Raw genomic sequence first — 8,659 nt, forward strand, 5'->3', positions numbered from 1 at the left:
TTTTAATTAATACATTTGCAGTGACTGGGTGGCTCAGTGGTTGAGGGTCTGCCTTTGTCTCAGGGCATGATCCCAGGGTCCTGGGATCGAGTCCCATATCTGGCTCCCTTCAGGGAGCTTCTTCTACCTCTGCCTATATCTCTGCCTCTCTCTGTGTGTCTCTCATGAATAAACAAATCTTTTTTAAAAATTAATTAATATATTTGCTTAATTAATTGATGTGTGGGTGAGAAGCTCCCCTGTAAATTCAAGGCACAGCTAATTGGACTTCAAATAAAAACATAGAACATTGGAACCATAAGAGGTCACTGAAATCAAGGCTCAATTTGTAACCTATTTGTTACAGATCCACAGCAAAATGGGTCAAGAAATTGAGATTAGCATTTAGCAACTTTTGTAGCAATTTGGCCAATTCGATTTATGTGTTGGATTAATAATAAAGAAAAAGTTAGACTTGTCTCTTACTGTATGCCTTTGCTTTTTAAGTTTATCTTTCTAAAAATTTATTTCCACTCTATTTTACCAAGTATCAATCCAAAATGGATTGGAAGTGAAAAAAATGAATTATTTGCCAGAGATCACTGGAGCAGCACAGATCTCATCTAAACTCCCACTTGGAGCTGGAGTTTTTTCTCTATTTCTGGCCAACTAGCCCCTTTTTAACACTTTGCAGTGGAACATTCACACTATTAATTCCCACTTGCTGATTGTTCCATAACTTAACTATTTCTGACCTGACCTTGGAAGGTTCTCTGTCAGAGAAGGAAACAGACTTCTTTAGCTGATAGTGGAGTTGGGGGGATGACATGCTTCAGCAAGAAGTACAAATGTCACTGACCTGATTTCTCAAGCTCAATTTTCTCATCTGCAAAATAAGAACTTCCCATTTCTGAGATTTTATAATCCCACTATTCCTTCATGCACTTTTCTATATCTCTGAGATGTGAGGCAAGTTCCTGCCTCTGAAGAATAGTCCACTGTAGCCGTGTCTTTTGAAAAAACCTCCGTCTTTGACATTTAGTGACATGATCATACAACTAAGGCACACCCAATGTATCATTTACATGGGATAAATAATATATTATTCAAAATCCAAATAAAATAGGCTTTCTGTAGGAAGCAGATCTCTGCTTTCCTATATATTGTAAATTTAGTAGCAATAATAATAATATGGCTAACAATTATTGAGCATCTATTATATGCAGGGACACTGCCTTACATAAATTATCTCATTTATTTACCAAAAAAATAATTAAGAAGCTATACTACTACACCCATTGCACAGACAAGAAAACTGAGGTATGGGTGGGTTAAGAAGCTTGCTCAAAATGTGTGATTGAAGAGTGAGTGGACCAAGATTAGAATCCCACTGATGTGAACCCAGAGCCTACATTCTTAATCACTGTAGTATTAGAAGGAGGAAAATGAAAGACATAAACAAATAAAAAATTAAATCAGCATGCTGATTTTCCAAATCAGTGTCATATTTCTTACATGGTAGCTAGGGATCCCAAAGGCACAAAAACTGAAGATCACTCCTGGTCTTCTTAAGACATGGGCCTAGAATTGGCAGAGCACTGATTCCACCACATTTCACTAACTAAAATGAGTCACAGGGCTATCCCTAATGAAATGAGTCCACAGGGGAGTTATGGTTCACTGGGGTCATCTTTGGAAATGAGCTACTTTGTCAATAAACCAATAGAGAAGAGAAGATAGAATGCTTAAAAAATATCCCATTAAGCCAGAGAAAGCAGGAGAGGGAGGAAAAATAATAACAGAATAGATAGAACTAAAAAAATGGCAAGATAGTAGATACAAACTTAAGTATATCAATAGTTACTTTAAATATAAATGGACCACACACCCTAATTGTAAGACAGAGATTGTCAGACAAGATTTTTTCTAAAAAGCAAAGCACTACTTCCATAATCCACAAGAAACCCACTTTCTATTATGACATAGATTTGTTAAAAATAAAACAATCAGAAAAAGAAATTACAAGCACTAGTCACAAAAAAAGGAGGAATGGCCATATTAATACCAACCAAAGCAGCTTTAGGTTATCAGAAATAAAGAGAGACAATTCACATTGACAAAAGGTCAATTCATCACAATGACAAAGAGATTCTACATGTATACGCGTTTATAAATAGGGCTTTTAAATACATGAAGCAAAAACTGACAGAACCAAAGAGATAGAAAAACCCACATTTGCCATACAAGATCTCAACACTCCTTATTCAGTAACTGACAGAACAAGGATCAGAAAATCAGCAAGGATATACAAAACCTCACTAACAAAATCAATCAAAATTGCTCAGCTGACATTTATGGAAGCTACATCTAACAACTATAGAATACGGTTTTTTAAAGTGACATGGAACATTCATCAGTGATGATCATATGTGAGGATATAAGATACATATCAATAAATTCAGAATAATTGAAACCATAAAAAGTACATTTTCCAACTATAACGGAATTCAGCTAGAAATTGATAACAAGGGACGCCTGGGTGGCTCAGCAGTTGAGTGTCTGCCTTTGGCTCAGGGAGTGATCCCAGGATCCGGGGTCAAGTCCCACATCGGGCTCCCTGCATGGGGCCTGCTTCTCCCTCTGCCTGTGTCTCTGCCTCTCTCTCTGTGTCTCTCATGAATAAATAAATCTTAAAAAAAAAAAAAAGAAATTGATAACAAAAAGAAACATGGGCAACATCCAATTATTTTAATACTAATAAACATACTATACAATAATGTATGGCTCAAAAAAAGAAACTAAAAGCCTTTCGGCCAGAACCGCCATCTTCCAGTAATTCGCCAAAATGACCAACACAAAGGGAAAGAGGAGAGGTACCCGCTATATGTTCCCTAGGCCTTTTAGAAAGCATGGAGTTGTTCCTTTGGCCACATACATGCGAATCTATAAGAAGGGTGATATTGTGGACATCAAGGGAATGGGCACTGTTTAAAAAGGAATGCCCCACAAATGTTACCATGGCAAAACTGGAAGAGTCTACAATGTTACTCAGCATGCTATTGGCATTGTAGTAAACAAACAAGTTAAGGGCAAGATTCTTGCCAAGAGAATTAATGTCCACATTGAGCATATTAAACACTCAAAGAGCCAAGATAGCTTCCTGAAGCATGTGAAGGAAAATGATCAGAAAAAGAAGGAAGCCAAAGAGAAAGGTACTTGGGTCCAACTGAAGCACCAACCTGCCCCACCCAGAGAAGCACACTTTGTGAGAACCAATGGAAAGGAGCCTGAACTGCTGGAACCCATTCCCTATGAATTCATGGCATGATAACTGTAAAGAAAATAAAAGACCTCAGGATTGTAAAGAAAAAAAAAAAGAAAGAAACTAAAAGAAAGATTTTTAAATATTTTGAATAGAGTGACATTGAAAGCACAGCATATCAAAAGTTGTGGAATGCAATTGTGCAACTTCAAACTAACATAACACTGCAGGTTAATTATACTGGAATTTTTTAAAATTCTAAATAGTTTAAAAACTAAAATTTTTAAAAAGTTAATATGAAAAGCAAATTCTCTTGCTTAAAATATCAATAGATGTTTTACATTAACTGTTAAGTTAGCATCAGTTTTGGAGGGATAATGTCCATATGCTTTTATTTGCTTTGGATCATAAGACCAAGAATATGGCATTAAAATTACAAAAACAGGGGATTCCCTGGGTGGCTTAGTGGTTTAACGCCTGCCTTTGGCCCACACCTGCTTCTCCCTCTGCCTGTGTCTCTGCCTCTCTCTCAGTGTCTTTCATGAATAAATAAATAAAATCTTTAAAAATAAAATGAAATTACAGAAACAAAAACAAAAAAACAAAACACTTTGCAAGACACAAGCTAGAGCAATGTTTAGAAAATTTATAAGTTTAAATGTTTATATTAGAAAAGAAGTTTAAAATCAGTGATTTATGCTTCCACCTTAAGAAGCTAGGAAAAGAAAAACACATAAAAGTGATAACAGGAAAAAATTAACATGAGAACAGAAATCAGTGAACTAGATATAGGCAAAGAACTAAATAAAATCAAAACTTGGGTTCTGGACAAGATAAATAAAATTGATAAACCTCTAGGTAGACTGAACACAGATAAAAGAAGACAAAACACAAATTATCAATATCAGGAATAAAAGAGTAAACAACACTATGAATCCTACAGCTATAAAAAGGAAAGTAAGGGAATATTATGAAAACATTTATTCCGGGGTGCGTGGGTGGCTCAGTGGTTAAGCATCTGCTTTCAGCTTAGGTCATGATCCCAGGGTCCTGGGGTTGAGCCCTGCATTGGGGTCTTTGCACAGAAGGGAGCCTGCTTCTCCCTCCTTCTGCCCCTCCCCCCCTCTTATGCTCTCTGTCTCTCTCACAAAAATCTTTAAAAAGAAAAGATTTATGCCAATGAATATGACAACTAGATAAAGTGGAAAATTTTCCTGAAAGACATAAATTACCAAAACAAACACAAAATAAATAATCCAAATAATTTTGCATCTATTAAAGCACTTGAATTTGTAATTAAAAATTTTCTCATGAGAAAATTCCAAGACTTTACTTGTGAATTCTATCAAACATTTACAGAAGAAATACTACCACTTTTATACAAACTCTTTGCGAAACTAGAAAAGGAGGGAATATATCCTGCCTCATTTTATGAGGCCAGTATTACACTAACATCAAAACTAGGCAAAGACATTGTAAGATAAAGAAACTACACATTAATATCCCTCATAGATACATAGGGATCATAGATACAAAAATCTTCAAAGGTTGGCACATTGAATATTAAATATTAAGGTATATATTAAAAGAGTGATGTATCATAACCAAGTGAAGTTTATCTCAACAAAGTAAGATTGTTTCCGTATTTAAAATTCAGTTAGCTGGCTCATTCAGCGTGGGATTCTTGATTTTAGGATTGTAATTCAAGCTCCAATTTAGGGGTAGAGATTACTTAAAAAAAAAACCTCAGGGGTGCCCGGGTGGTAGAATCAGTTAGGCAACCAACTCCTCGCTTTTCATGAGATCAAGCCCCACGTGGGCCTCTGTGCTCTGCGGGGAGTGGGAGTGCCTCTGTGGGGAGTCTGCTTGAGATTCTCTCTCCCTCTCCATCTGGGCCTTCTGCTCATGCGCTCTCTCTCTCGCTCTCGCTCTCTCTCAAATAAATAGATCTTTAAAAAAAAAGTAAAAATAAAATCTTTAAAAAATAAAATAAAATTCAATCTATGCAATTCCCCACAGTAACAGAATAAAGGAGAAAAATCATATGGTTATTTCAACAGATGCAGCAAAAGAATTTAACAAAATTCAACAACAATGTATGATAAAAAATGCACAAGAAAAGAGGTCAGAGAATATCTATGAAAAAACTTGCAGGTGGGGTGTCTGGGTGGCTCAGTCAGTTAAACATCAGACTCTTGATTTTGGTACAGGTCATGATCTCAGTGTCATGGGATCTAGCCCTGCCTAATGCTGCTCACTGGACCAGGAGTCAGCTTAATTGTCTTAATTTTCTTAAGCTTAATTCTCTCTTCCTCTCCCTCTGTACCCCCTCCCCCCCGCAACTCTCTCTCTAAAAAAATAAAAAATAAAAAGAACTTTCAGTTAAGATCATATTTAACAGCAAAATGCTGAATGTTTTGTCCACTCTCACCAGTTCTATTCAACATTTTATTCCAGTTCTTAGTTGTTGAAATAAAACAAGGAAATAAATAAAACAGATTGGAAAGGGAAGATCTGCATTCATAGGTGAAATAATTATTAATATAGAAATTGTGAAGAATCCATACAATTCTCTCAGTTCAGTGTTCCTTGGTTTTAAGTAAGTGGAGTTTGAAGTGTTGGGAAGGTATCTGCATGGATAAACTTAAATTTGTCAGGCATTCTCATCTGGAAATCCTATTCTGCAGTGCAAGCCAATTGACCATATAAATATTTTTATCCCAGTTATCTTTACCCAGTCATCTGTATAGATTTAACTAACTTACAAGTGAGTAAATTATAATATAGTATATATATATATATATATATATATATATATATATATAAATTTTGAGAAATTCCATGCAAAAAATGAGAAAAAATATCAAAGAAATCTGAATTTAGGAAACAAAATTCAAAGATTGCAGAGCTTTCCTAAGTAATATGCCCAAATAAAACTGATGGTATCAGGTAAATCATGACTGAGCAGCAGCCTGGATCCTGTCTTGAGTTGTGACTCTGAATTTAAAAAAAGAAAGAAATTCAGAGAATAGAGTAGATTCTATAGTTGGAAAATTAATTAAACTCTTTTTTTAAAAATTTTTATTTATTATTTATGATAGTCACACACAGAGAGAGAGAGAGGCAGAGACACAGGCAGAGGGAGAAGCAGGCTCCATGCACCGGGAGCCCGACGCGGGACAGGATCCAGGGTCTCCAGGATTGCGCCCTGGGCCAAAGGCAGGCGCCAAACCGCTGCGCCACCCAGGGATCCTTAAACTCTTTCTTATAAGAGTTGAACTATTTCTTAAAACTTGAAGTTAGACATTTTAATACTTAAGTGGTTAAGAAATGTATGAAATAATTTAATTAATGATGCCATAGGCTTTACCACAATTAAAACTTTAAATGCAGAAAATGTATTTTCAAAAAAATATATACATGCAGATTCAAGAGCCTACCTTTTGACCTAATACTTCTATTCCTGGGATTTTAGCTTATAGAAATACAAAATGTATAAATTGCTTATGTACAAAAATGTTCTTTAGAACATTTTTTTTAAAGATTTTATTTATTCATGAGAGACACACAGAGAGAGAGAGAGAGAGAGAGAGAGAGAGAGAGAATGAGGCAGAGACACAGGCATAGGAAGAAGCAGGCTCCATGCAGGGAGCCTCACGTGGGACTCTATCCCGGGTCTGTCTCCAGGACCAGGCCCTAGGTTGAAAGTGGCGCTAAACCGCAGAGCCACCTGGGCTGCCCTAGAATATTTTTTTAATAAACAAGTGGATTCTGCCTAGACGTCCAACCAAAGTAAACCAGAGTTCAACTATGGGGCAGACTATTACATAGATGTATGATATATGGAAAGATTTGATAATATGGAGAAAATAATCATTAATAACATTTACCAAGCATTTTCTCAAAGCCAAGAATGGTGTTAAAAGCTTCACACATATTAGCTCATACCATCTTCCTATTAGAAAAGTCCTTCATTGTCTTCTTCTTAAAAATGAGAAAGTTGGGGTGCATGGGTGGTGCAGTCAGTTGGGTATCTGACTCTTGGCTTCAGCTCAGGTTATGATCTAATGGTCTGTGATCTCACCGGCATGGGATCTAGCCTCCCAACTGGCTCCACACTGAGTGTCTGAGGGTCTGTATGAGATTCTCTTTCTCTCCCTCTGTTCCTCCCATTCATGATCTCTCCCTCTCTAAACTAAATAAAGAAATCTTAAAAAAAAAAAAAAAGAAAGAAAGAAAGAAAAGAAAGAAGAAAGAAAGAAAGAAAGAAAGAAAGAAAGAAAGAAAGAAAGAGAAAGAGTAGAAAGGTTACTAACTTGACCAAAGCCACACAGATACTAAGAAGGAAGCTGACATTTGAACCCAGGTAGTATGACTCTAGAGCCTGAACTCAACCACGTAATAAGTAGAAAATATAGGATGCAAAATTATAGAAAAAACATAATCTCTCCTACATCTTCAAAAGAGGAGAAGGGTACAGAGGGGGAAAATGCAGTAGAAGATTAACGATGGTGTTCTCTAGATAGGATATCACAGGTTTTTTTTCCTTTTTCCTTTTTGCATATTCCAGTTTTTCAATAATATAGACATCTTTTGGAATCCCTGGGTGGCTCAGCAGTTTAGTGCCTGCCTTTGGCCCAGGGCGCGATCCTGGAGTCCCAGGATCGAGTCCCAGGTCCAGCTCCCAGCATGGAGCCTGCTTCTCCCTCCTCCTGTGTCTCTGCCTCTCTCTCTCTCTCTCTCTCTCTCTCTCTCTGTCTCTCATAAATAAATAAATAAATCTTAAAAATAAATAAAATAAAATCTTTAAAAATATATATATAGACATCTATCAAAGACATTCATTTTATTTATTTTTTTTTTAAGATTTTATTTACTTATTCATGATAGAGAGAGAGAGGCAGAGACACAGGCAGAGGGAGAAGCAGGCTCCATGCACCGGGAGCCTGAAATGGGATTCGATCCCGGGTCTCCAGGATTGCACCCTAGGCCAAAGGCAGGCGCCAAACCGCTGCGCCACCCAGGGATCCCAAAGACATTCATTTTAATCTCCCTTCTAGTCCTTTCTTATGCCTGGTCTTTTAAGTTAAAAAGAAGATTGCCCTCTTCCAAGTCTGCCCTCCAAACCCACATCTGGGAGGGTTGGCTTGTCACCTCACACTACCAGGGAAAATTTAGAGAGACAATGTTAGAATGTAGTCCTCAAAGCTGAAGATTCATCCAGTTTGCCTGCACAAAGCCCTTCCCTCTAGCCTCACTTTCTGTGACCTTCTCCATCATCCCCCATTCCATTCCCTTCCTCAACTTAAGAATCCCTTTGAGGAAAACCACATAATGTAATTCACCTTTCTAGCCCTCTTCAAGCCTAGACCAGGGTTTCACATATAATATAATTCCCAAATAATTTAATAAATAAAA

The 8,659-nt window shown here is 36.8% G+C and overlaps 1 pseudogene; it reads left to right on the top strand.

The window, feature by feature from the left end:
* The first annotated feature begins 2,793 nt into the window (after positions 1-2,793).
* Positions 2,794-3,342, top strand: LOC112931156 (large ribosomal subunit protein eL21-like; annotated as a pseudogene).
* The last annotated feature ends 5,317 nt before the right edge of the window (positions 3,343-8,659 follow it).

Source organism: Vulpes vulpes, chromosome 2 (assembly GCF_048418805.1).
Source record: "Vulpes vulpes isolate BD-2025 chromosome 2, VulVul3, whole genome shotgun sequence".
NCBI classification, from domain to species: domain Eukaryota; kingdom Metazoa; phylum Chordata; class Mammalia; order Carnivora; family Canidae; genus Vulpes; species Vulpes vulpes.